This window comes from Paramisgurnus dabryanus, chromosome 7 (assembly GCF_030506205.2).
Source record: "Paramisgurnus dabryanus chromosome 7, PD_genome_1.1, whole genome shotgun sequence".
NCBI classification, from domain to species: Eukaryota; Metazoa; Chordata; class Actinopteri; order Cypriniformes; family Cobitidae; genus Paramisgurnus; species Paramisgurnus dabryanus.
Window position 1 is genome coordinate 28,505,898 of NC_133343.1, and position 6,458 is coordinate 28,512,355.

Sequence of the window (6,458 nt, forward strand, 5' to 3'; positions counted from 1 at the left end):
CAAAGTAACGAGAGCATTAACTGACTTTGATGATAACGACTAGATCGTAATATTTAATTTAATATGGAATAAAAGAGAGATGTTTACAATAACTCAAAATTCAGAGCAATTATATTAAATAAAAATTATATTAACCCACTGCATTTTAGATAAGAGCACACCTCAAAGTAATAATATAAATATTAATACTTATATTACTGAATGGTTTTATGGTACTTTTATATGGTCTTAATTCTTTCAGGAATATTTTTTAAACCAAAGTTAGATTTACTTTATAATTATTAAAAACTCGTTTTTTTTTTTACTAATATATATGCGCCATCTTTCGAGTCTTTTAATGGATACTTGATATGAAAAATTTTAATTTAATTTTTAGTGTACTTTTTATTTTGCAGGTACAATATCTGTTGCATACACTCTTAAAAATAAAGGTGCTTCACGATGCATAGAAAAACTAATAAAGAAACCTTTAACATCTGAAGAAGGTTCTTCAGATTATTAAAATGTAATAAAGATGGTTCTTGGATCTTTTAATAGTTCCTTGAAGAACCTTTGACTGAATGGTTCTTTAAGGAACCAAAACTGGTGGTTCTGGCATCACTGTAAAAAACCTTTTAAGCACCTTTATTTTTACATTCTAGTGTATGCATCAATTAAAAAACTTTGATACGAGTTTTATTTAGTATTATAAAGACATATAAAGATCTAAAAAATGTCATAAAGTTTTTTTCTAAAAATATCTTACAAATCACACCTAATCCTATTAAATTATTTACTGCTTTACTCAAGAAAAGATGCATCAAGTTTTATGGAAAATGTCATTTTTAATAGAAAACGTATTTCACTGATTGTACAAATATATGACCTGTTCTTGTTATGTTAATTATTTAAACAAAAATAATAATAAAAATGAAGTAAAAACACAAATTCTTTCAAATTAAGAAATTAGGATTTAATTTTATTTAGGTTTAAGAGATCCTGCAGTTTCCTGCTATTGCTCAAGTGGAAGGGGAGTTTACCCTAAAAACTTGACACATGAGTTTTAACATTTTTAAATACTATATACACATTTCCTGTATTTTCTGGATGTATTCTATTACAGAGACTGAGAAAAAATTATATATGATCATTATAACATTGCAAAAACAACAATCTAATTCTGGCATGGTATGTACATTACATTAAAAAAAACATCTTTGTATATTTTTTACGTTTTTACATTATACAATATAGTAGTTAGACTGTGATATCCTATGTTAGACAAATTCTTTTCTTGTGGTTTATTTGTATGATCACTAGATGGCAATGTTGCACATATTAATGCCAATGGCCTGTGCAACTTTGGTGTGATTCTGTTTTGCTGTGTGTTAAATGATTCTCATTTCACTTTCCACTAAAACAAAAAGCCAGACATTTACAACAGCATCAGACAAAATGTTTTTTCTTTACAGCACTGACCCCATTTCTTCATGTATAAAACTTTCTTTATTACCTTCCATATATTCAGTTCATGATGCAAATATTATTTCTAAAAATGTGCAAAGGCCACAGATGTATTGCCTGTCCTCAGACTGCTTTCATGTTTATTAAATGGTCAGTGATGTGTGCTTAGCTGAAGCAGTAGGCCTATGTGCTGGATATAGCAGACATCTCCTAATCTACCGAGCACCTCACATATATCTAATTCAAAACAGACATGTTTTTCTGGGCGCATTAGGGTCTTGGCTTCATTGTGGTGAGTATCAAGTTTGAAAGAATCAAGAGAAAACTGAGTTTATCAGGTTGCACAGTCACAGGGCGATCGTTAGTAGACTGAAGGTTGATTGCCGTTGTAACACAGGCAAGGGGAGATAAGAGGTATAATGTGCCATGAAGAAGGTGGTCGCTTTTACCCCAAACTCAAGAAGGGAAAGGAGAGAGCCAGTAACTGATCTGAGGTCACTGGAGACCGACAGCTTGGTGCTCAGGAAGTCTTTAAACCATCCCTATCCAAAAAAATTGATCAATTCAGGCCTGTCTGTCACATGGCAGGCGTTCAAGCATGTTTTGAATAGAAGAACATAAAGTCAACTGTAAACATTACAGCTTCATGATTTAAATTTTCAGTTCTTGGAGTTTTTTTTTGCTATTTTGGACATTTATGATCTCAATGAACAACCTTCAAAGACACATTACATCCTTTTATTACAAGAATATTGTTTAAAGAGCACCTATTGTCCGATTCGCGTTTTTACATTTTCTTTGTAGTGTGTATTTGTAAATGTTAATGATATGCAAAAGGTACAAACCCTAAAGTAAACGATGACACAAGTTATCCTCTCCAACATAAATTTCTTTTTTTTTTCTTTTTTTGACTACAACAAACACACGGATTGTAGGCAACAGTTAACTTCCCGGGATTGGTGATGTAGTAAAGACCGACATTATCATAATTCCTCCCGCTTTGGACTCAGCCTGTTAACTCCTGTCAGCAATCGAATCTTTCAAACATGGTAAGGAGCGACACATTTCTGGCTGACGTCAGAGTTATTCAGGCCAATCACAATGTACAGATTAGCTGGCCAATCAGGGACACAGAGCTTTTCAAATCCGTGCATTTCAGGAAAATAGTGAAATCTGAAGCTACAAAAATGTACGGTATGTGGAAAATGAATATTAATTTTGGGGGGAAATATTTTGTCCCCACCTGGGATAAAAAATTATTTATCAGAGGCAGGGATATAAAGAGCAAGAGGGGGGATAGTCCCCCCCATCCCACAAATCACACCCTGGGTGTAGATATAAAAACATCAAGTGGACATCAGGGAACATTGATCAAGTTCATGACATCTTCATCAAAACATTTTCATTTTAAGCTTGGATTGTCACATTTAAATTAGTATATGTTTGCATAAAATGTTGTATTCAGCAAATGAACTACAACTTTTGTTGTCAGAATTAATGTGTCAAATGTGTAACTACCATGTTTTTTAGACGGTATTATAAATACATCTCTTAGAAATTCCATCTTATAAAGTGCAACTATTTAATTCCTAAATAAAAACGTTATTTTGTGTATTTGGTATAATACAATGAGTTTGCGTGGTTTATGGTTAAAAACATTATTAAACGGCCATATAAATGGCCTAAAAATATATTATTTAATAGAAGTAAAAACGCTGCCATGCAATAGTGCAAACAATAATAAAATCAGAAATGGAGTATTACTGTCAGTTTTTTTCGCTCCTGTGACAGTAGGTGCCAGCGTCTAGACTTTGATCCTTTTTTAATCCATGCCTGGATTTTCAACAAGCATCATAATCTATTGTTTGGCTGTTTTCGTGCTGAAATAAATGAAAAGCATTCCAAGCACCGTATCATTGTATTTTACAGGACCGTCTCAAAACAAATTCAAGAAATATTACCACTGAGAATGAGACCGCAGAAACTATCGTCATTAGAATTGAGGGGATCTCCCAGAATGACACAGCAAAGCAAAAAAAATGGTCAAAAGTCATCAAACTGACTCTTTTTTTTTCAGTCTGTCATCTTGTCTTCCTTGTTAGAGCGTCCGACTCTTATGCCAGACCAGCGCGATTTGAATATCGCTCGCTTACATTTCTATACGCATTTTATTTCAACATTTACAAGAAATAGTTGATCTCTCATGATCTCTGAAAGCCAATGTTGATATTTCAAATCACCTAATCAAACAAACTCTACCCCAAGAGAATCTGGACCCTCTTTTGTTAGACCCGCCCCACACATGCAACCCAGGCAATGATGTCAGTTAGTAGACACGCCCCTTACTGCTGATTGGCTACAAGTGTGTTTTGGTAATCAGCCCGACTCCCTTTTCCAAAGTGTTTTTCAAAAATCATGCACCCCGCCTTTAATACCCTGAATAATTATTATAAGGCTGTGGTTCATAATTTATTTTCATAAATAAAAATATTTGAAAAACATCCCTCCTCTGATTTTTTTACAAATTGTACCCTGTTTACACCAAAAACATAATTTACAATTAATAATCTGGTTTCTCTCCTGGTTTTTTTTGTAAGACGCTTTTGTGATTGGTGTGATTCAAAACATAACCTGCTGTTATTATTTGCCACGAGTCTTGCATATTTAAATGTTGAAGTGATATACATATGTTTGTAATGGAAGTGCCACACTTTTAAAAAGCGTCAGCAGCTGACAGTTTATTTCTATGCTCAGCTCTGAGTGCGTTAAGAAAATGTTTAACTTTGGGTGAAAAACTGAGTTTATCAATGACACGTGTCACTCAATCGTCCAATCACAGTGCTCAGCTAAAATAATGCTGACAAGCACCCATATTTACCTGATGCTTTTTAGCTGTATTTAAACATTTTGGTGGACACAGGGCCTTACAGTGTTTTCCAATACCATAACCTCTTATTTGTCAAAAGTTCATAGAAATTTTGATTTCTCAGTTCATGACCCCTTTAAAATCTTTCATAGCTGAACCTTAATGGAGCCCATTTGTTGCAATGTTGTGTTTTTTGCAAACATTTAGCATTTAGTTTGAACTGGATTTTTTTTAGGATGAAGAATAAAAAATATCCTAAAAATGACGACTAAAAGTAGGTAGCCTATTTATAAATAACAATTACCTTAGAAAATCTACTATTTGTGCACTTTGAATTTATAATCATTTATATAAATCATCAATAATTTGGTATTTCATACATTAGGTTAAACTATTTGTCTGTATTGTATATGAACCCAACTTTTAAGATGATGGGGTCACACCATGTAAAGATATGGATATATGACAAGGTGTTATACCAGATAATATGAGCAGTTATGGGGCAAGTCTGTAAGGATATAGACAGATAAAGGTACGCTTAGTAGTCTGGAGTGGATGATAGTTAAATAAAGCATTTTGCAAACTTAACAGAACAGTCTATATTTTGAGTAAACTCTTGTAATGGGCCGTCACTGTGTGCTTATAGTTGATAAGCATGAGTCAAAATCAGGGTGGGGTTGGGTGTCTTTTTGATAAAGCTGATCTCTATTTCTGTCCGTGTTATGTATTAACATTATGGGTGTTGCCTTTGAGCTTTTTTTAGTTTGTTTTTGGTAAAGATTAACGTCATACTGCCTACTGAGAACTGTAACAATAAATGTCCAAGAACTGATATATTCTTTCATCCACATTCCGCATTCTACTCTTTCTACTTACATATTTATTTTAGGGTGGAAAAAGGGATGTTCTCGATGTGACATTCAGCAGTAAATATACAATTCTGACACAACGTTACTGGAGCACCATCATTACCTGATCATCACACGCATTTGGCGGAGGCGTTACAAGCTTACAACAAGCTATAACCGTTTACCAGTATGTGTTTCCACCTTGGGAATCAAACATATGACCCTTCTGCTGCAAATGCAATGCTATACCAACTAAACCACAGGATCACCACCCTCAACAAAGCCGTTCAGTTCTTAAAGTCCCCGTAATCCGAAAGTCTTTACTTCCGTGTTTTGAAGTATTTCTGAGTGAAATACAATATAATGCGAGGAAAATAGTGGCCGTTGCTTGTGTTTTCCACTATGCTTTGATTGGTTATAGAAAAGTAGGTGTTTCATTCAGAAATAGAACTGGCATCAGACTGACAGCTGGAGGGGGCGGAGTTAACAGATGCTCCCGCCCAAGCTGCCTAGCTGATGTCATCAGAGAATGATTGCTACAATAGGGCAGAAGACATTTTCAGATTTTGTTTGAAGTTTGTCAGGGTAAATGAATTTTTAAAAATATTATGACTTACACGGACAAATTATATTTAATAAACACTGCAATATTACATAAAAAATACAAATCGTCCATTTTGATTTCATTGGGACTTTAAATCCTCTTTTTTGAGACCTTTCCGCTCCTCTAGCCCTAGAAGTCTTAAATGCACAAGTTAAACATTTATGTTATAAAAATAATTTCAACGTATCTTGTTTTATGACAGGATGCTTATTTCAGTCATGATAAGAGGGGTTTATTTCAATTTGGTTGCTTCGCCGTGTGTCAAAAATCTAAAATGGTTAGATTAATTAACAGGTTAAATAAGTACAGTGTTGTAACTTCATTGCATCCTCCCACGCAGTAGTCAAGCGGAAAACCCCCTTTGCTCCGTGTCTCCTCAGTTTGGCCCTGGTTCAGAATGTCACTGTGTCAGTCAAATGTCATTTACACACAGGCAAAGACACATCTGTGCATATTTGGGCATATGGTATGGGGTGCGGTGAGGTCAGCGTGCAAATTTACTGGAACAGAGGGGTAAATATGTTTATTTGTTTGCTTTTCATAAGACTATGGAGAGGACACAAATGGGCTGGGTTAGTTTAGTGAATATAAAAAAATGCATTTGCAGGTGGCTGTGCGAGCGGCCTGGGATGGTTCCTATGTGGGGCGGCCTGCTTGTGTGTGTTTCTGTGTAAAACCGCATTGTCCTCGCTGCTGT